Source organism: Ictalurus furcatus, chromosome 25 (assembly GCF_023375685.1).
Source record: "Ictalurus furcatus strain D&B chromosome 25, Billie_1.0, whole genome shotgun sequence".
Taxonomy (NCBI): Eukaryota; Metazoa; Chordata; class Actinopteri; order Siluriformes; family Ictaluridae; genus Ictalurus; species Ictalurus furcatus.
In genome coordinates this window covers 20152183-20175663 of record NC_071279.1, presented here as the reverse complement: position 1 = coordinate 20175663, position 23481 = coordinate 20152183, and the positions used below count along the sequence as shown (strand labels likewise).

At 39.8% G+C, this 23481-nt stretch overlaps 1 pseudogene; it reads left to right on the top strand.

Annotated features, from left to right (window-relative positions):
• The window catches only part of LOC128601515 (zinc finger protein 585A-like), a 38792-nt pseudogene extending 16683 nt beyond the window's left edge, over window positions 1-22109 (top strand).
• The last annotated feature ends 1372 nt before the right edge of the window (window positions 22110-23481 follow it).

Here is a 23481-nt window from a genome sequence, read left to right as displayed (position 1 = left end):
GAAGATAAAGATTATCTTTGTAAGACACCAGGGTGTATTATGTTCCAGACTGGAACTCAATAACTAGGGGTATAACAATACATGACACGTGACACGATGCATCAGGAGGCAAATATATGATATGCATTGTGGAAATGTGTGATATCTGCATTTTATTAATTATGACTCATGCAATTGCAATGTTTGAACACCAGAGGTCCCCATCTGCAGATCCCATAGAGTTACTATACGGTATATACAGGTGTGTCTAAAAAAAAAAAATTAGAATATCATGGAAAAGTTCTCTTTTTTTTTCATAATTTAATTCAAAAAGTGGAATTTTCATATATCCTAAATTCAGTACACATAAAGTGAAATATTTCAAGCCTTTTTTGTTTTAATCTTGATGATTACGGCTTATAGCTCATGGAAATCAAAAATCAGTATCCAGTGCTGGTTCAACCTGCCTCCTCTCTGTCCACAGCCGACGCTGGACCACGCCCCCACTGCCACAATGTTATACCACCATATAACCATAAAAGATCTCTTCAGTAGCTTTAAAATGACACCAGCATTGTGCCTCTGTGATCTATGGTGCCTGAAAAAGAATTTGGGAATTTCAGCCAACTTTGGAGCTCTATTTCCAGTTAAAATGACACCTCAGGCTATGCTGTGGAGCTAATTATATTTCATTTGATCATTTGCATGGTATCCCAGGTTATAGACTTTACCAGTCTATATAGGGCTTTGCTGAGTTCTTTGTGTGATTTATTGTGGCCAAAAATGCTTGATTTTACTGCGGCATTTTAAAAAGTTTGCTATGCAAACTGTGGAGATTTTTGTACTTTTTTGCGGAAAACTACTTAAATTAGTGAAATTGCAATTGCAAGAAATTGTTTTGCATGGCCTTTCAGAGTGATGTTTGTTGTTGTTAAATGAGACTTTTTAGCTGTACTTGGGTTCAACATACGTGAATCAAAGAGGACTTTGGCTGAATGTGCATTGTGATGGCGTCACATCATGCATCTTGGCCCAAATCTGTGGAAAACCTGCTGTATTTTAAAAAAATTTCAAGCTCCTCTCTGACTACTGCAGAGTTTGCATTATTTTGTGTTAATTTATGCAATCCCAAAATCATGAAATCCTGGAAAGACTGGTTTATGCAATCAAATTTTTGGGAGATTTTATACATTTATGCATTTATTTTTAAAGTATAGTGAATCTATTGTATAAATAAATAAAATAAATTTAAAAACAAATTTAAACAAACATGCACATTGTTTGCATTGTTTATGATTCAGAAATAAAAAGTACTCTTCAGTCATAGTATTTGTTCATTCAAATTCTGTTTAAAATAAACTGAAAATATCATGTTAGTTAAGGCTAACAATTCGATTCAAAGCATGATACTGGGTTCATGCATTATAATGAATTGAATTGAATCATGTATTGTTACACCCTATAATAACTTTTTGAAGTCATAACTAGGCTTTATTTGTGAATGGACCAGTCCTTCAGCACTGGTTTCCCTCTTGTTCTTTATAGTTTTACTTGAGTTTACATATTCAAATGTAAATCTTGGAATTTCAGATGCTGGGACATCAAACTCTATGGAAGATGCAGCCCAAAATAAAGGAGGATTTGAAAGGAAGTATATAAAAGAGGAAGAGTCTGAAGATGAAGACAAGCTCTGTACAAGGACAGACTGGGGTTGAGTAACACTGACACTTTCATTCTCATTCAAACTCTTGCTATATTGAGTAGTTTATTAATATCAACATTTATTGTCAAGCAAGCTTACAATCAGGAAAGACCTCCTCTATCATGTGTGAATTTAAGTGTCTTCAACATCCAGATGATCTTCAGCAACAGTGGTAGCTGTGAGGCAGTCAGACAGCTGGCAGTTTATTGTTGCCTTTCAGTCAGTTCACTTGGTATAACACAGGATGTATGGGATACCAAGCTTTCACCACCCTTCTGAAGAGAAGACATGTTTTCATGCTTGTAAGGAAGGTGAGGTGTGGTGATGTAGAGGGTCATGTCAGCTATACAGCTGTCTTCACCACTGTCTTTCAGTGTTTACACTTTGCAGCTCTTTGAGAACACGTCTGTTTGAGGTATTGTACCTAGTCCATTTGGCTATTTTTCTTTATACTTGCTCTATTGGTTTAGAATGATAACATATTTCGTTGAGGCATTTTATCATAATGTGCTTAAGAAATTTCACTAGATTTTGAGCCCACAGTGACCAGCATCTAAACTAGCTTCTGTTGCATTTTGTGGTATCATCAAACCTTGGCTTCAAATAAGATGGGTATTAACCTTGTGTTGAGAACTGTACCTCTTCTTTACACAAGAAGATGATGCCTGTGATACCTACCTGGTTTGTGTGGGTATAGTAAAGGAATGGTATTTTTTATATATATATATATATATATATATATATATATATATATATATATAGTAAAGGGTATAGTAAAGTGTATAGTAAAGTTCTGATGAAGCCTGATGTCTGTATGTTTTTCCCCCATGTCTGTCACATTTATTGAAAAAAAAATTCTCTGACATGGTCCAGCAGGACCATTGTATTTAGTTTGCTGAGCCACCCCAGAGGAAACTCGGTTGTCAACAAGGAAGATATATAGATGAGTGTAACACCACCTGGGCCAAACAGGTAGAGCAGTTCACAGAAATGTGCAAGCCAGAGTAGACACATTCTCTTCAGCTGCTGCACTCCCAGCTTATGATAACGAGGAAGTGCTCTACCTCATTATTAAAGAGCATGGCCTTTCATATAAACAGGATTTGCAGGCTGGCCAGTCTGTCCCTTTGGCTGCCGAGTGCATGCAGCATGAGATCAATAATTCCTTCTGCTGTTTGATAGTGCAGCAAAAAAGCTGGTTATGGAATGTCCTTCTGCAGCACTGCAAGGTTTTTCCTTCCATTGGTCCTCACAACAGTTAGCAGATTTACCTGTTAAAATGTCAAACATGAAGTCTAAAGGCCTACTAGCTTTCAATCGCACTATTTAGAACTCCTTACTGCTTTAAGCGGCAGGTGTTGCAGTGGTGCCAAAGGAAAGGAAAAGCTCTCGAACTTAAATAAGACGACATTAACTTTCTCCCATACAAGAATATTTACTTCCCCAGAAAGCACATATTATCAGAAAAGTGTTTGGGCAATCTTCATGCATTACCTGTTGTTGCTCTCAGCTGCTTTACCATGATGTTACATTGTACCTAGAAACAGAGACCTATAGACTCTTAGATTTCTCTTACTGTTTAAGTGAATGTGTTGATGTTTATAAAAGAAATCCACACTGATAATCAGTATTGCCAGTTATGAACAATTAATTTAAATAATCAGCCCTCAAGGGGCGGTAACCCTTGAACATCGTGGTGGACACCAGTGGTCAGGGAAGCCGTCCGACTGATGAAGAAGGCCTTCCGGGATGTGTTATCCCGGAGGACTTTGGAGGCAGTTGCAAGGTATCGACAGGCCCGAAGGGCTGCAGCCTCTGCCATGAAAGAGGCAAAGCAGCGGGTGTAGGAGAAGTTCAGAGAGGACGTGGAGAACGACTTTCGGTTGGCACCAAGGTGTTACTGGAAAACCATCCGCCACCTCAGGAAGGGGAAACGGGGAACCATCCAAGCTGTGTACAGTAAGGATGGGACGCTGTTGACCTCAACTGAGGAGGTAATTGCACGGTGGAAGGAACACTTCCAGGAAATCCTGAATCCGACTAACACGCCCTCTATGGTAGAGGCAGAGGTGGAGACTGATAGGGGATCATAGTCAGTTTCTCTGGTGGAGGTCAATGAGGTAGTCAAACAACTACACAGTGGCAAAGCCCCGGGGATTGATGAGATCCATCCAGAAATGCTGAAAGCTCTGGGTGTGGACGGGATGTCTTGGATGACACGCCTCTTTAACATTGCGTGGAAGTCGGGAACAGTGCCCAAGCAGTGGCAGACCGGGGGTGGTGGTTCCCCTGTTCAAAAAGGGGGACCAGAGAGTGTGTGCCAATTATAAAGGTATCACACTTCTCAGCCTCCCTGGTAAAGTCTACTCCAAGGTGCTGGAACGGAGGGTTCAGCCAATAGTCGAACCTCGGATTGAAGAGAAACAATGTGGATTCTGTCCTGGTCGGGGAACAATGGACCAGCTCTTTACTCTCACAAGGATCTTGGAGGGGGCCTGGGAGTATGCCCATCCGGTCTACATGTGTTTTGTGGATCTGGAAAAGGCGTATGACCGTGTCCCCAGGGGTTTACTGTGGGAGCTGCTGAGGGAGTATGGGGTGAGGGCTTCCCTTCTTAGGGCTATCCAATCGCTGTATGCCCAAAGTGAGAGCTGTGTCCAGATTTTCAGCAAAAAGTCGGACTCGATCCAGGTGGGGGTTGGTCTCCACTAGGGCTGCACTTTGTCACCAATCCTGTTTGTGATATTCATGGACAGGATATCGAGGCGTAGTTATGGTGGGGAGGGGTTGCGGTTTGGTGGCCTGATGATCTCATCGCTGCTTTTTGCAGATGATGTGGTCCTGATGGCATCATCGGTGCATGTCCTTCAGCACTCACTGGATCGGTTCGCAGCTGAGTGTGAAGCACCTCTAAATTTGAGGCCATGGTTCTCAGCAGGAAACCGATGGAGTGCCTACTCCGGGTAGGGAATGAGTACTTAACCAAAGTGAAGGAGTTCAAGTACCTTGTTCACGAGTGAGGGGACATTGGAGTGGGAGGTTGGCCGGAGAATCGGAGCAGCGGGAGCGGTATTGCAATCGCTTTACCGCATTGTTGTGATGAAAAGAGAGCTGAGCCGGAAGGCAAAGCTCTCGATCAACCGGGCAATTTTCGTTCCTACCCTCACCTATGGTCATGAAGACTGGGTAGTGACCGAAAGAACTAGATCGCGGGTACAAGCGGCCGAAATGGGTTTTCTCAGGAGGGTGGCTGGCTTCTCCCTTAGAGATAGGGTGAGAAGCTCGGCTATCTGAGAGGAACTCAGAGTAGAGCCACTGCTCCTTTGCATTGAAAAGAGCCAGTTGAGGTGGTTCGGGCAACTTGTAAGGATCCCCCCCTGGGTGCCTCCCTAGGGGGGTGTTCCAGGCACGTCAAGCTGGGAGGAGACCTCGGGGAAGACCCAGGACTAGGTGGAGAGATTATATCTCCACACTGGCCTGGGAATGCCTTGGGATTCCCCAGTCAGAGCTGGTTAATGTGGCTTGGGAAGGGGAAGTTTGGGGTCCCCTGCTGGAGCTGCTGCCCCCGCGACCCGATAACGGATAAGTGGTTGAGGATGGATGGATGGATGGATGGATGGCTGAATCGGCCCTACTCTAGCTGACATGACCCTTCATTTTACTGTGTGCCACCTTTCTTACAGGCATGACTGTGTCTTCAGCCAGGTGCATGAAGATGTGGTAACCCATATTATTTGTATGATACATTGTTTCTTTCCTTCAGAGGACAGGGTTTATAACCACAACCTAAAGTTCCTCGGATTGGGCCATATCTATGTAATAGGCAAAGTTTTGGTTGGTTTTACTTGGTGGGCAATAAAACGTTATTGACTGGTATTGCAATAAAATTTTCATAAATAACAATTATAAGCTAAGGTTATTCAAATGTGATAAACCTTCATTCTATTTTCATTGTCTTGCTGAAAGAGCCAACATCTGTATCTTGAATACAGCACAACTGCCAATGAAGCTGCACGCTGCATTGCAAACACAAATTAAGGGAATCATGTCTAAACAACAACAGTAGCATTTTTCAGTGGCATTTTTTCTTGTGGCCTTGTTGCTATCCCTTAGAATCTCTTTTTTTAAAAAAAGATTATAAGAGGATATAAGAGGCAGTTTTGGCTTGGCAGTTAAGGCTCTGGGTTACTGATCGGTAGGTCAGGGGTTCAAGCCCAGGGCTGCCAATCTGCCACTGTTGGGTGCTTGAGCAAGGCCCTTAACCCTCTCTGCTCCAGGGGCACCATATCATGGCTGACCTTGTGCGTTGACCCCAACTTCCTGACATGCTGGGGTATGCATAGAAAAAAATTTCACTGTGCCTATGTATATGTGATCAATAAAGACTCATTATCATATCTTACCTCTAGTGTTTACATTTTAGTTTTGCGCTGTGTGACTTGGTTAGCCATTCTCTGTACATCATCACCAGAAGTTATTTGTCATTTCCTCAATTATGAACTATAGAGCATTGGTTATATTATTCTTTTTTCTAAAAATAATTAAACTATTTTCACAATGAGTTTAATACTAATAGTGTTCATTTTCTGCTCCAGGCATGGATGATTCCCAGGTACAAGTCTTCTCCTGCTCTCAGTGTTCTCTTTTCTATACATCTCAAATTCACTTCCACAAACACATCAGAAGATACCACTATGAGGAATATGAGAGACTGCTACAATCAGGAGAGTTAAAAGACATGAACCATATTACCGCAATAAGCTCCAGTATTCAGCAAACTGCCTCCATTACACTCAACAGTAACTCCTCTAATAAACAAATGCAGAAAGAAGTCTATCCTTGCTTACAGTGTGGCAAGAGTTTTACTGACCGAAGTAATCTCAGACGATGCCAGCGCATTCACACAGGAGAAAAGCTGCATCACTGTTCAGATTGTGGGAAGAGCTTTATTCGTCAGAGTGATCTACATGTACACCAGCGCATTCACACTGGAGAAAAGCTGCATCACTGCTCAGAGTGTGGGAAGAGCTTTATTCGTCAGAGTGATCTACATGTACACCAGCGCATTCACACAGGAGAAAAGCCGTATCATTGCTCAGAGTGTGGGAAGAGATTTATTCGACAGAACGATCTACAAAGACACCAGCTCATTCACACAGGAGAAAAGCCGTATTCCTGCTTAGAGTGTGGAAAGAGATTTATTCGACGGAGTGTACTACAAATACACCAGCGCATTCACACAGGAGAAAAACCATATTCCTGCTCAGAGTGTGGGAAGAGTTTTATTCAACAGAGTGATCTACAAACACACCAGCGCATTCACACAGGAGAAAAGCCGTATCACTGCTCAGAATGTGGGAAGAGTTTTATTCAACAGAGTAATCTACAAAGACACCTGCTCATTCACACAGGACAAAGACCATATCACTGCTCAGAATGTGGAAAGAGTTTTATTCGACAAAGTGAATTACAAATGCACCAGCGCATTCACACAGGAGAAAAACCATATCACTGCTCAGAATGTGGGAAGAGCTTTAATCAACAGTGTGATCTACAAAGACACCAGCGCATTCACACAGGAGAAAAGCCGCATCACTGCTCAGAGTGTGGGAAGAGCTTTATTCAACAGAGTAACCTACAAAGACACCAGTGCATTCACACAGGAGAAAAGCCGTATCACTGCTCAGAGTGTGGGAAGAGCTTCATTCAACAGAGTAATCTACAAACACACCAGCGCATTCACACAAAAGAAAAGCCATATTACTGCTCAAAGTGTGGGAAGAGTTTTTCCCAACAAAGAAATCTTCAGCAACACCAATGCATTCACTAAGGAGAAAAAAAGTGCTCATAATGTAGACGTTTACAGATAAAGATAATCTCAAAGTATATTGCACATTCACACAGGAGAAAAGCTGTGAGTGCTCAAAGTGTGGGAAGATATTTAGATATGTAATATTTTGAGATACTGGATGTTTGATTTACATTAGCTGCCAGCCATAATCATTAAAACAAAAAAGGCTTGAACTATTTCACTGTGTATTATAGGGAATTTATCCAGCGGTCGGCGGAGCACAAACTCACAGGACTCCGTTTTAGTGTTATGCGTGAAGGGATCTTTCTTTACGACTGTCTGTGAAGGGAGTGCGGGTGTGCGCGTGTGTGTGTGTGTGGGTTGAAGTGCGATCGGGCGGTGAGGGTCTCAGCTGTCTGCGGTTACAGCCAAGCGGGCGGAGCCGTCACTCGCATCGGAGTCGCCTGAAACCAGAAAAATTCCATCTCTTCTGCGAGTGGAATATCGCCATTTTATACTCTCCTCTCGCTTACTGGATGGTGGAATTCTTCCGCGCGGTGCACCATTCACGAGCCGTGGGTATGTCGGCGGCCCCGCCCCGCCGCCACGTGCTCTCTGGCCGTCCAAAACATTGGTGGCGCTGAAGCGGAGCTGTCTCTTTAGCGCCACCGCAGCAGTCGCGGGAGGAGCGATCTTTGTTTCCTGTGCGGCGGCCGCCGTCCTGTCGCCACAGTGTAACGAATCTAGAATCTACAAACCCAATTCCGAAAACACTGGGACAGTATGAACAATGCTAATAAAACAAAGAGGTGTGATTTGTAAATGTACTTTGACGTTTATACATATAAAGACAAGGTATTTGATGTTTTACCTAATCAACTGCATAGTTTTTTGAAGGTAAACATTTATTTTGAAATTGATGCATGCACCACATTCCAAAAAAGTTGGGACAGGGGCAATTTAAGACTAGTAGCATTGTGACTGTAGGATATAAAGTGTAATCAATGTGTGTAACTACACAGTTTACTAATGTTTGGGTATGTTAATCAGGTATGTATACCCAATATATACCCAACAGTTAAGAGTTACTTGTGAGAAGCATTATCTAAATTCATAGTACACTCGTTGATCAAGTTATAAGTGTGTATTGAGTTAGAAGAATTCTGTGTCTTACTAAACAGTAGGTCTAATTGTTTTCTGTGTCAGTCCGTACCTCTCTACACAGCAAGCATAATCTAAAACTATAAAACACTTTCTAACAAGTGGTATTCTAAGTGTGTACATTAAGAACTTTGTGTTTGTCTGAAGCAGCTTTACTCTATGACAGTAAATTAAGAACTTTGTGTTCGTCTAAAGCAGCTTCACTTTGTGGCAATAAAAAATCAATTAGACACATACCAGAACTAGGTTTCTAAACAAAGCCCTCTAAGCTTGCAAATCTGTGTCAAAAGAAGAGATAAGAATTCCAGGAGGAAGAATACCAAAATGAGACTATATGGTGAATTATGTGACAAAGTGAAAAACCCTGGTCTGGTAAAACTTTTAAAGAAAATACACTGACTACGCATGCGCCACATGTACAGGATATCATATGGACATGAATAATTAGTTAAGGCGATGGAGATTGGTCTGTTTCTAGAAAGAAAAGGTGAAAGCCCCGCCTAGAGATAATTTTACTGTTTCAGAGAGGTATATAAAGACATGTATGTGTATGTGTAATTCGGACCCTCTGCAGACTGTTTCACTTTATTGTTTCAATAAAGATCATTTACTTTTTGACATCTACAAACCCTCTGTCTCTGAAGTTTTTTGACTTTTGATTGATTTTCCCTACATGACAAGTTGGTGATGTGAAACAGGTGCATCAATCGTCTAATCATAGTATATAAGGAGCCTCCAAAAAAGGCCTATTCCTTCAAGAGCAAGAATGGGTCATGGCTCTTCAATCTATAAACAGATATGTCAGTGAATAATCCAACACTTTGAGAACAATATTTCCCAAAGACAAATCGGTAGGATTTTGGGCATTTCACCTTCTACAGAGCACAATATAATTAAAATATTCAAGGAATCCGGTCAAATTTTGGTCCGTAAAGGGCGAGGCCGAAAACCACTTCTGAATGCGCATGATTTCCGATCCCTCAGACGTTAATGTCTTTAAAACAGTCATGAATCTGTAATGGAGATCCTGACATGGGCTCGGGAATACTTTGGTAAACCTTTATCAGTCAACACCATTCACTGCTGCATACACAGATTCAAGTTAAGGCTTTACTATGCAAAGCAGAAGCCGTACATCAACACTGTGCAGAAGCGCCACCGACTTCTCTGGGCTCAGACTCATCTGAGATAGACAGTAGCACAACAGAATCGTGTTTTTGTGTTCCAATGAGTCAACATTTCAAATAATTTTTGGACAAAACGGCTGTCGTGTTCTCCAGGCCAAAGAGGAGAAGGACCATCCAAGCTGTTATCAGTGTCAGGTCCAAAAGCCAGCATCTTTCTAGTATAGGGGTGGGTCAGTGCCCTTGACATGGGTAACCTGCACATCTGTGGGGCACCATAAATGCAGAAAGATATGCTGCCATCCAGATGTGGTCTATTCCAGGGACGTCCCCGCATTTTCCAGCCTTACAACGCCAAACCACATTCTGCCTGGATTACAAGCGCATGGTTGCATAAGCAGAGTGCGGGTGCTAGCATGGCCTGCCTGCAGTTCTGACCTGTCTCAGATTAAGAATGTGTGGACCATTATGAAGTGAAAACTAAGGCAACAAAGGCCCCATACAGTTGTGCAGCTGAAAAAATGCATAATGGATGAGTGGGGGGAAATTCCGCTTGTTAAACTTAACCAACTGGTGTCTTCACTCAGCGTCCAAAAACACTTAACAAGTGTTATTAAAAGAAAAGGTGATGTTACACAGTGGTAAAAAGTTGACTGTCTCAAATTTTTTTGGAGTGTGTTGCAGTCATGAGATTTGAAATGAGTATATTTTGAAAAATAAATTCAATTTTAAAAGAAAACCAAATAACAAAATCAAATAATGTATTAATATAATGTGATTTCAATACAGTACAGGATGAACTTTATTTGGGGGGGTGGGGTTCCATACTGTCCCAACTTTGGTTGTATGAAAGTTCCACTTTTTGAATTAAATTACGAGAAAAAATTAACTTTTCCACTATATTCTAATTTTTTAGATGCACCTGTATGCATCGGCAATGTCTAACTGGCAGAGGAGGATGTGTCGCAGTTATTTATAATGATACTCTAGACATCACACAAGTACCCGGACATCAATTTGATGCATTTGAAATTCTTTATAGAAACATAACATATGTAGCCAAAAATCCTACCCAGTCACTTGCACTAATTATTATTTATTCTTTATTTATTATTTATTATTTCCCCCAGGGCCATGAATTTGTGGAACCTTGTTGCATCTACAGACAACATATTAATTCTTGGAGACTTATTAATATTCACGTTGATAACCGGAAGACTTTCTTTGTTCCTGTAATAAAACCTTTTTCTCCTTGTTCCTCTGTTAACTCTTCCCAACAGGTACAGACAGACAAAGCTCCTCACCATTTGCACATTCCTTTTTCTCTTTGAATACTATTTGCATGCATTTACATACCTTCCCATATAACGTTTGCTCATATTTCCATGACGTCCTGAAAACTCAATGTTGTCTCAGGAAGTTTTTCCTTGCTACTGTTGCCTCTAGCTTGCTCATTAGGGATTAATTTAAATAAAAATTTAACATCCAGTTTTCTGTAAAGCTGCATTGTGGCAATGTCCATTGTTAAAATCACTATACTAAGAAAATGAATTGAATTTTATTATTATTTGAAGATTTGAAGATTTTTCCCCCAAAATTGGCCTTAGCCCTGATAGCTTATGTACGATATCTCAGCAACCATTTGTAAAAATTACATGCTGGTGCAACTGGTACCATTTATCAAAAGTTAACACAAAATCCCAGTTAGTAATGCTGAAGCAGTTCCTGTTCTCAAGACATATATTGATTTATTCTGATAATGCTCAACAGAATGCCCCAGCAGGAGGAGCTGTCCCTCTCAAGTGCACAATATTCATCAAGACAAGATATAATATATGAAATTCTTACAAGTTTTTTCAACATGCAGAAAATCGTGTAGTTTTTATGGGTACCAGCACATGTGGGAGTGGAGGGCAATGAAACTGCTGATATGTTGGCTAAACAAGCTTTAAGGCACCCAAATATTGATATTCAGGTCCAATTAAGTATAAATGAGGTATAAACTAATATTAAAGCATATATTAAAATGAAATGGCAAGAGAAATGGGACAGAGAACTGAAAGAATGGCAACTATAGAGTATTCAAATGCAAGTTAATACAGAGAGGATAGTCTATAACAAACCAAAAGAGGACACAGTTATTACTCGTCTTAGAATAGAACAATCAGGTCTGAATCAGTCACTATTTATAATAGGAAAACATGAAACAGGACGATGCATATATTGCAGCCAAGCAGAGACGGTGGAACATGTATTCCTTCACTGTACAGCATATGAAAATGAAATATCTGAACTGTAATATTCTTGGATGCAGCTCACATATGAGACACAGAGGGGATTTAACTTTGTCTTTTATTCCACAGACTCTGAAGACATGAACAAAGCAGCAGGTATCAACAACTGAGAACTCTCCTTCTGGATTACAAACTCTGAGGGAATGTTACATGTCTAACTGTACTCCACTGGTCAAAATAAACATAACACTTACATTCACTACATAAACTTTAAGAAGAGCTACTTAATATTGGTGTAATCCACATTTTAAAGCAAAGCCTACTAAAAGTGGTTAAGGACAAGGGAAAGTATATACGGCATGATTCAATTATCTACGATTAACAGGCTTTAATAACAGGATTTAAGTTTGAAATATACTCATTTTTTATGTCTATTTTCGCTGCTCCTGTCCAGTTGGAGGCAGTAATGCACCAAAAACCAACCACTAAAAAACTTGGAAGAAAAAGAAGAAGAAGAAGAAGAAGAAGAAGAAGAAGAAGAGACTTGTGGATGTACTGGCAAAAAGATCTATAAAACATGAAACAGTTGATATACAAGTACCATTAAATAGAGCAGAGATCAAAACCATTATAAAGGGATACACGCATAAAATATGGCAGGAATACTGGGACACAGCTGACACCTATATACCATACAAAAACAAGTGGACATGAGTGTGAGGCAGGGCAGAAACCCAAAGGAAGAGATGATAAATAATATGTTTTAGAATAGGTCATGCTGGAGTAAATCTAGCATTAAACAGAATAGGAAAACACCCCACTGGACTCTGCACACACTGCAATACACAAGAGAGTGAAACACATTCTGTTAGACTGCAAGGAAAGAACTGAGCTAGAGATGCAGATAGGAAAACAAAACATGACACTAGAGAACTTGCTGGGGAAAACATCTGGGGAAATGCACCACCCCCTAATAAACTATTTAAAAAGTACTGGTATAAGTGAGAGAATTTAGTAATGTATAGTACGAATAACTAGTATATAGCTATTTATCTCTTTATTTTCTATTATTTATGCAGTATTGTTTTGGTATTATTATTATTATTATTAGTGTTTTTTCTATTTATTATTATTATTATTATTTTATTTATTTTTTTATTAGTACTATTATTATTTTTTTTTTTTTTCCTGCCAATCTACTGCCCACACTCCAGTCCAGTAGGTGGCGGTAGTGCACCTTTAGTGGTTTGCCAACCGCCATGAAGAAGAAGAAGAAGAAGAGGAAGAAGCAGAAGAAACGCTGTAAATTCACAATAGAAGAAGAGGATTTTTGTTACTGATGTAATCTGTTTTTTCATGAAAATATTTCTGACTGGTTTATATACAGTAACAGATTTGATCGATTTAAAAACAAGCTTGTTACTGTGTCTGTATTTGAGGATGTTCACTATGTTCTACTTTAAAACCTGAGGTAAGTTTAACTAGCTGAGTTGCTCAGCTAATAGTTAGTGACTGAATCCCAAACCTTCGAAGTGCAGTACAGAGAGAATGATACAGTGGCGTATTAAATCATTTTTATTCTCCCAGTTTTCTTTTAAATAAAAGCTTCATAATTTACATGAAGTATTTTAGATTACAGTGGGTTATGCTTATGATCAGAGCCTCCTTTTCCAGAAACACCATTTAGACCTCATAATAAGACCTTATAATGGAATCAGCAGGGATACGACCGTGCTCTTCTAGAAAACCTCCACACACTCCTGGTCCCACTGACTCACAGGTAACAGTTATCTATATGTGTGCAATTAAACATAACATTTTTAATAACTAAGAGATTCACCTGACTGTGTGAATGTTCTTCTCTTAATCAGCTTCCATCCTTGGTAGGTTGCATGCTCTCCTACTAATCAAGTAAACTATGTTATTATCATCTCTTCAGTATCCTCATGGACTATATGTTGTGTTATACCACAGTTAGTTTCAGTCCACTAATTTGATTGGTCAAGTGACATTCCAAGAGTGCTGATATTTATTATAACGGCACTGGGACACTTCACTGTGTGTATCACTCCACTTATCTGTGTTTGCTGCATAAATTACAAATCTAGCAGTAGATCATTACATTGAAACTGTTACTACACTTACTACAGGCTGTCAGTTAGTCTGTGTGTTACACGGCAACATGGAAAGCTCTATCTAGCTGTGGCTGTTTTGGGAATTATTTCCATTGACAGCAAAAATAAACCAATATTTGATCATATTGTGTCTGAAATGTTAGTTACTTGATATTAATTTCTTATTATGAAAACTGTCACATAAAAGCAAGATCACACTCGCAGTTGTACTGCTGTACTGAATATCAGCACTGCTGTGATTACCTGCAGCCTCGTGTCTATGGCCGAATCACAGCCGTGCTGATATTCTGTATAACAGCACTTTTGCTCATGCAGTATTGCTTAATCGACTTTCTTTTGTAAATAACTATCATTACTCTTTGTTCATTAGCTTTGTGGGGCTGTTCAGACAGAAAAATATACGTCTTCAGATGGAGGGACATCAGGCTCTGTAGAACACATCACCTGTGTGAACCTTCAGAAACATGTAAAAAAGGAAGAAACTGTAGATGAAGAATACTTCTGTAAGTCAACATGGCACATTACAGTCCAGTCTAATATTCAGTAATAATTTTTAGTCTAATCTAATTTGTGAATGAACCACATCACTGTCTTTTTCCAAATTAAATTTTGTACTTCACTTTTTTAAAGCGACACCAGTCTCTGTGGGATACATCACACCTGTGGACCTACAGAATCATGTGAAAAAGGAAGAACCTGAAGATAAAGACGATCTCTGTAAGACGACAGGGTGTTTTATGGTACAGATTGGAACTCAATAACTAGGGGTGTAACAATACGTGACACAATGCATCAGAATGCGGAAATGTGTGATATCAGCATTGTATTAATTATTGCTCATGCAGTTGCAGTGTTACAGTGTTGCAATCTGCAGATACCATGGAGTTAAAATACTGTATATAGAGAGCATACTGGTCACATGATCGCATTCTTTTTTGGAGAGTGCAGCGTTACCAAGAAGGGAATCATCTGCACTTGAAAAGTTACACCACCAAATTATAACCATAAAAGATCTCTTCAGTAGTTTTCATATAAAACCAGACCCATGCATCTGCAATCTTCGGTGCCTGAAAAAGAATTTGGGAATTTCAGAAAAAATTTGGAGTTCTATTTCTGGCTAAAATGACACCTTGGGCACTGCTGCAGAGCTAATTATGTTTCAGTCGATCATATTTCTGTTTCCCTCAGTTATAGACTTTGTTTATCAGTTTGTACAGGATTTCATGGCGTGTTTTTTGTGATTCTTGAGGCCAAAAATTGTGCTGTGGCTTTTTTCAAAATTTGTAATGCTACTTGCAGAGTATTTTGTGCTTTTGTTTGTGGAAAACTACTTGAATTGGCGAAATTGCAATTGCTCTAAACTGTTTTGCACTGTCTTTCGCAGTGTTGGTAAATGAAACCTTTTAGCTGTACTGCTGTTCGACTCCCATGAATGGAAGAGCTCTTTGGCTGAATGCGCGTTGTGATTACATAAAATAATGCGACTTCGCCCAAGTCTGCGGTAATTTAAAGAAATTGCAAGCTCCTCTGAGCTTTTTGTTTAAAATATACTGACAATATCAGAACGTGAACTCAATATCATGAATTGAATTGAATGATGTGTTGTTACACCCCTATGGATATTTTTTTTTGAAGTCTTCACTAGGCTTTATTTGTGACTGAACCAGTCCTTCAGCACTGGTTTCCCTCATGTTCTTTATAGTTTTACTTGACTTGACAGTATTTCAATGTTAATCTTGGAATTTCAGATGCTGGGACATCAAATTCTGTAGAAAATGTAGACCAAAATAAAGGAGGATTTGAAAGGAAGCATATAAAAGAGGAAGAGTCTGAAGATGAAGACAACCTCCGTACAAGGACAAACTGGGGTTGAGTAATGCTGACCCTTTCATTCTCATTCAAACTCTTGCTATACTGTACAGTTTATTAATATCAACATTTATTATCATGTGAGCACCCAATCAGGAAAGACCTCCTGTATCATGTGTGAAATCAAGTGTCCCCCACATCCAGATGATCTTTAGCAACAGTGGTAGCTGTGAGGCAGGCAGACAGACAGCTGGCATGTTTTCATGTAAGGAAGGTGAGGTGTGGTGACGTAGAGGGTCATGTCAGCTATACAGCTGTCTTCACCACTGTCTTTCAGTTTTTACACTTTACACTTCTTTGAGAACATTTTTGATACTTGCTCTATTGGTTTAGTATGATAACATACTTCAATGAGTAATTTTATGATGATGTGCTTAAGAATTTTTGCTAGTTTTTGAGCCCACTGTGACCCACTTTCCAACAGGTGCGTAACATGAGCTTGTGGTATCGTCAAACACTGGCTTCAAAGAATGGCAGCATATCTTGCTCCAAAATGTGTACATATCTTTCTGCATTAATCGTGCCCTCAAAGATGTGCAAGTTACCCATACCATTCTTGACAGTGTTGATGTACAGCTTCTGCTTTGCATAGTAAAGCCTTAACTTGTATCTGTGGATGCAGCAGCGTATGGTGGTGACTGGCAAAGGTTTACCAAAGTATTCCTGAGCCCATGTCAGGATATCCATTACAGGCTCATGACAGTTTTTAAGACAGTGACATCTGAGGGACCTGCCTGATCCGTTTTGGATGTCCTACCTCTGGATGGAGCTCTCATCTACTCCAATTCCAGATTGCTGCGACTACGGCTGCTTCTAAGGCCAAACAGACTTCATATAAAACCATAATGAACTTTTTCACACTATCTGTTGTTACCCAGATGAGGATGGGTTCCCTTCTGAGTCTGGTTCCTCTCAATGTTTCTTCCTCCTAACATCTTAGGGAGTTTTTCCTTGCCACCGTCGCCACCGGCTTGCTCAATTGGGATAAATTCGCACTTTTAATATCTGTATACCATGTTTATATATTTCCCTAAAGCTGCTTTGAGACAATGTCTATTGTAAAAAGCGCTATATAAATAAAACTGAATTGAATTGAATTGAGGGATCGGAAATCACACTTATTCAGAAGTGGTTTTCAGCCTTGCCCTTTACACACCGAGATTTGGCCGGATTCCTTGAATCTTTCAATTATATTATGCACTGTAGAAGGTGAAATGCTCCGAATCCTAATGATTTGTCTTTGGGGAAAGTTGTTCTCAAAGTGTTGGATTATTCATTGATGCATCTGTTGGCAGATTGGAGAGCCTCGACCCATCCTTGCTCTTGAAGGACTAGGCCTTTTTTGGAGCATCCTTATATAATGTGATTAGACGATTGCCAAACCTGTTTCACATCACCTTATTTCAACTTGTCACATCACTATTAGTCCTAAATTGCCCCTATCCCAACTTTTTTGGCACGTGTTGCATGCATCAATTTCAAAATAAATGTTTACCTTTATTTTACCTGCCTGAGCTTTGTCCCAGCTCTGGTGGGCATGAGATATTCCCCCTGCTGAGTGATAGAAAATAAGTAGCTTGGGGATACGTTAGAGAGGCAGGGGAGGACATGGGAAATGGTTTCCGGGCTTCTGGTTTCAGGTGATAGGAGGGGAGGCAAGAGACAGTGTAGGAAAGACCAAGGACACCCAGATCAGGAAACGCCACCAAGTAATCTCCCAGCTGCATGGCTTCATCCAGGGATGCAGGCCGGTTGCACTGGACCAACTCCGGTGTTCCTGTCAGGAATCGAGCAAAAAATTGCTCCAGTACTACCAGCTCAATAAACTGTTTTGCTTTCCGTTTTGCTCCTTTGTCATCAACCATTGGCGACAAGAGTCCCTCAGCTGCTGCGACGCACTGCAGGACCACCCTCTTTATGCTAGAATACTCCAGCTGTGTCCATACATGCTCAAAGTTTCAGGACGGCCTCCAGATCATCTTGGTGAACAGCATGCAGCTTCTGCAGTGCCCACTGGCTCAGCCTGCTCCTGTGCGAGTGCTTCGAAGCGCAGCTACTGTTTGTTGCACAGGTCAAGGAGAGCTTGGTGTTGGGTTTGGTGGTGGAAGGTGAGGGATTTGATGATCTTGCAGAGTGGGGAGGCTTCCTTGGTGGCAGCAAAATCTTCCTCAATTCCTTGGTTTCGGCACCACTGTAAAACCCTGTTGTGTGAGAGTGTGGATGAAGTTTTGGTTGGCAGGCAGAACTTTATCCAAGCTCTGGGCTCGCGTCTATTCAGTCTGTGCTTTGCTCTTTCAAAAACTCAGCAAAAACAGCACAATGACTGAATGCAGGTTCATCCAGTCTCGCAGCTTTCACCACTCAGTCAGGTTCAAGTTTACGCTTCTTGGCGTGTGTGCGTATCACAAGCTCTGCCGGCTATATCACTGTCTTGCTGTCTCTGGTTATGGTAGTTACTGAAAGCACAGACACATATAAATAAACTGGTGGTAATAAGACACAGGTGAGAATCATTATGCATTCCCTGCCAGCCTCTCTCCTCTCCGTCCACAGCTGAAGCTCGACCACGCCCCTGCTGCCACTATGATGTATTTAAAGGTTTTTGCTTAAAAATAAAACAAGGTCAACCTATTCTTTCTTTTCTATTAAATAATCCATACAACATCAAATGATCACTCTTCTCTGATTATAGCTGTTGACATAATACAATAATAAATCGTTAGAAGCAGGAAAGTTGTTCAAAAGCATAAGATTTTTTTTACTATTTTTAATTGCGGCTCGGGTTGTCCCTATTTTTCCACATGAAAGGTTGTAACCTTTAATCTGTTTCATGGCTAAATATATGATGCCACTAAATATAGTGGAGAAAGAAGGATTCTTCCATGTAGATTTATATAATATTTAATATACTGTGTGGATGTATATATGTTCTAAATATTTTAAAATTTTAGACAATAATGGACATTTGCTCAGTCTGCATTATTTAGAAAGATATTCTTTATAAGCTGTTAATATTATGAAAATCTATATTGTGATCATTTTTGTGACTTTATCATGATAACATTTTTGGCGATATCGCCCAGCTCTAATTTTAATGATGTACGTCTGTGTAGCTTTTGATCAACCTACACATTATCCCAGGCGTATAGCATCATGTGGCACAGTTAGTCTAGTAAAGCTACTAGAACTTACCTCAACTTTACTGTACGTAAATCCTGTTTTTTTCCTTGTGGCCTTGTTGGGATCCCTTAGAATCTACTAAAAAAAGATTATAAGAGGATGTCTTGCCTCTAAAGTTTACATTTTAGTTTTGCGCTGTGTGACTTGGTTATCCATTCTCTGTACATCTTCACCAGAAGTTATTTGTCATTGCCTCATTTATAATTTATAGAGCACTGGTTACATTCGTTCTCTTTTTCTAAAAAATAGTTTAACTATTTTCACAATGAGTTTTTACTAATACTGTTCATTTTCTGCTCCAGAAATGGATGATTCGCAGGTACAAGTCTTCTCCTGCTCCCAGTGTTCATTTTCCTATACATCTCAAATTGACCTCCACAAACACATCAGAAGATACCACTATGAGGAATATGAAAGACTGCTACAATCAGGAGAGTTAACTAACGTGAACCATACAACCCCAAAAAGCTCCAGTATTCAGCAAACAGCCTCCATTACACCCAACAGTAACTCCTCTAATAAACAAATGCAGAAAGAAGTCTATCCCTGCTCACAGTGTGGGAAAAGTTTTACTCACCGGCGTAATGTCAGACAACACCAGCGCATTCACACAGGAGAAAAGCCGCATCACTGCTCACAGTGTGGGAAGAGTTTTAATCAAAAGAGTAAATTACAATCACACCAGCGCATTCACACAGGAATAAAGCCGTATCACTGCTCACAGTGTGGGAAGAGTTTTAATCAACCAAGTGATCTACAAAAACATCAGCGCATTCACACAGGAGAAAAGCCGTATCATTGCCTTGAGTGTGGGAAGAGCTTTAATCAACATAGTAATCTACAAACACACCAGCGCATTCACACAGGAGAAAAACCCTATCGCTGCTCAGAGTGTGGGAAGAGCTTTATTCAACAATCTCATCTACAAACACACCAGCGCATTCACACAGGAGAAAAACCCTATCACTGCTCAGAATGTGGGAAGAGTTTTATTCGATGGAGTGAACTACAAATACACCAGCGCATTCACACAGGAGAAAAGCCATATCATTGCTCAGAGTGTGGGAAGAGCTTTATTCGACGGAGTGAACTACAAATACATCAGCGCATTCACACAGGAGAAAAGCCGTATCCCTGCTCAGAATGTGGGAAGAGCTTTAATCAACAGTGTGATCTACAAAGACACCAGCGCATTCACACAGGAGAAAAGCCGTATCGATGCTCAGAGTGTGGGAAGACCTTTAATTATCATAGTAATCTACATAAACATCAGCGCATTCACATAGGAGAACAGCTGTAAGAGTGCCCAAAGTGTGAGAAGAGCTTCAATCAAAAGAGTCATTTCATACAACTACAACAAATTCACATAGCATAGTTACTGATTTCAGATTTACTTTTTCAGGTGCCTTTAACACCTGAGTACTCTAGCATGGAGTCAGAGACCTGTAATGTATGATCTCTAAATAAAAAAAAATAAAAAAAAAACATAGATTAAACTGGCCTTTAACAGTTATCATGATTTGTCTAACGTATATACACTACCATGCAAAAATTTGGAATCACTCAGAAATTCCCTTGCTTTTAAAAGAAAATCACTATTTTTAATTAAAATAACATTAGAACAGAAATGCAGTCTAGACATGGTTAATGTCGTAAATGATTATAGTTGGAAACAGCTGGTTTTAATAGAATATCTACATAGGCATACCAAAGCTCATTTTTGGCAACCATCACACCTGTGTTCCAATTCCATTGTATTAGCTAATCCTAAATTATAATGTAAAAAGGTTAATTCATCATTAGAAAACATTTGTGCAATTATGTTATGCTGAAGTTATTTTATAAAGGTTTGTACTACTCCATTCACAGAACTGTACAAACGGGCTGTAACTAGGATAGAAAAATAAGTTGCAGGTCCTGGTGCACAACTTAGCACTAAGTGAGGTGCTTGGATCACAGAACATATGTGAGGTGCAGAACAAATCTAAAGATGTTGGAGGAGTGCTTGATGACACTTATCAATCACAGTTGAGGGAATGTGATGGTCTGGAGTTCTTTGGTGCTGGTAAAGTGGGAAATTTGTAAACGGGAAAAGGAATCTTGAACAAGGAAGTGTATCACTCTATTTACAATGCCATGCCATATGCTGTGACAGTGCTTGATTGGAGCCCATTTTATTTTTCACAGAACAGTGACCCAAAGCACTGCTCCAAATTATGCAAAACCTAATTAGGGAAGAAGCTGTCAGTGGAATTCTCCCTGTAATGGATTGGCCAGCACGGTCACCGGATCTCAACTGTATTGATCTGCTGTGGGAGCAGCTTGGGCAGATGGTATGAAAAAAAGTGGCCATCAACCCAATCCAGCTTGTGGGAGGTCCTTTAGGAGGCATGGAGTGAAATTGAGGCAGGTCTGCAAGGCTGTAGTTGCTGCAAATAGAGGATTCTTTGATGAAAACAAAGTTTGAAGCACTAAATTGTTATTTCAATCAGAAATAATTATTTCTAACTTTGTCGATTTATTGACTCTTTTCTATTCATTTCGCAATTATTGGATGAACGAAAATATGGGTTTCATGGAAAATGTGAAAATTTCTAAATGATTCCAAACTTTTAAACAGTAGTGTGGATAAATGTATTTACTGTATGCTGTGAATATATCAGATTTTCCCTGGGAAGTTTAGGTGCTGGTCACTGTGTCTGGAAATGATTCAGTTTAATAATGGGTTAGATTCTAGCCTGTTAAGTCAGCATCACTGCTGTAAACCAGGCTTCATTTCCCATAATGCACAGCCCACCACCAGGCATAGAAAAAAAAAGATTATCTTGGTTCAGCCTGACTCAGCTGATTTTGTTATGTTTTTCACTTACAGTATGCTTCATTACTGCTTTGATTGAAATACTTTTTCACCATTAAAATAAAAAGTCTCTCGCTCTCTTTTTTCATATAATTACTAAACCAGCCAAGAGGGATTTTCTGGAAAGCAGGAAAGACAAATATTTTTCTTTTCTTATCAGATATGTTTTAGGGACATGGTTTTTAACAAGGACACCACCATCAGTTGAACAAACTCCAAGCAGTGTTAACAGAGCTGTATCAGAATTGTAGATTATTTTCACTTTCCAGCAGGGAGAGTCTTGGACCTTAGTCCTTACAATTCTTAAAATGAAACTGAAACATCCTGATGCACTGTGATTGTATCTGAATTATAAATATGTATTCTCTTGTAGAGAAATCAGTCCACCATGTTTTTATGTATAGTGCCTTCCACTAATATTGGCATCCTTGGTAAATATGAGCAAAGAATTCTGTGAAAAATTGTCTTTATTGCTTAACCTTTTGATTGTTTTTTATTTTATTTTTTATAAATTCACAAAAATACTCTGCTCTCATGGATATCAAACAGTTATAAACACAACATGGGTTTATCAAGAAAAAAATCTGTTTAATATAGGTGTGCAACAATTATTGGCACCCTTTTAGTCAAAACTTTGTGCTACCTCCCTTTGCCAAGTTAACAGCTCAGAGTTTTCTCCTATAATGCCTGATGAGGTTGGAGAATACATAGCAAGGGATCAGAGACCATTCCTCCATACAGAATTTAAATTTTTGAGGTCTATGCTGGTGGACAATTCAGTTCACCCCACACATTTTCTATGGGTTTCAAGTCAGGGGACTGGGATGGCCATGCCGGACTTTGATTTTGTTGTCAGTAAATCATTTGTTGTGTTGATTTGTATGCGTGTGCAGTGGGACAAACAGTGGGCTTTACCACACCTTTGGGTGCATGGTTTGTCCAATCACATGCCCTTAGGGAGCATATAAAATTTAACTATAGGGCACTGCTTCTGTATCACTACATCAGGAATGCCCATTCCAATTTTGATCCCTTCCACTTTGGAGGTATGTGTTGTTTGGCTAACTAACTAACACTAATATGCGCGGTTTCATGTAACCGATTAGTTAATCTGGTCGAAATCTTCACTATGGACAGTTTATTACTGTGAACGGCTGGTGGCTGCCATTCCCTCAATGTTCTCCCTCCGCCTTCCAGTGGGTCATTGCCGTGTTGACAAAATATTTTGGCTGACGCAAAAGTCAAAGCGATTGTAAAGTTCTTCAAACACGGGTGTCGGGAGATAGATAATGTTCAATGAAAAGAGTTCAGAGAAAGAGTACCTTATCATGGTGGCATTCAAATGTCCAAGGACCTTCTCTTCACAAAGCCCAGTCAGAGTTAAAAAGACGATGACAATGGATAGCAAACAAATCCGCATGGTAGTGGCCAGTAAGAGCCAAAATAAGT